Below are 233 nucleotides of genomic sequence, written 5' to 3' on the forward strand. Positions count from 1 at the left end.
CAGGGGTACGGCCTGCGGCGCGCAGGCCTGAGCGTTCTGTTGCGCTGGTTCCTCCTTTTTCAGGCTGAAGGGTTGAAATCAGGAGGGGGCTGCGCTGCAGCGCTTATGCTGTCCATGCAGCGGGTGTGATGGAGGTGCGAAGCCTCCCGCAACCCACTGGAGGACGGCGGGCAGGGGGTGGAGACAGGCCGGACAGGCTTGTCCACATTTTCCGCCCGCGCAGGGCACTCGGG

Source organism: Eurypyga helias, unplaced genomic scaffold (genome assembly GCF_000690775.1).
Source record: "Eurypyga helias isolate BGI_N326 unplaced genomic scaffold, ASM69077v1 scaffold5087, whole genome shotgun sequence".
Taxonomy (NCBI): Eukaryota; Metazoa; Chordata; class Aves; order Eurypygiformes; family Eurypygidae; genus Eurypyga; species Eurypyga helias.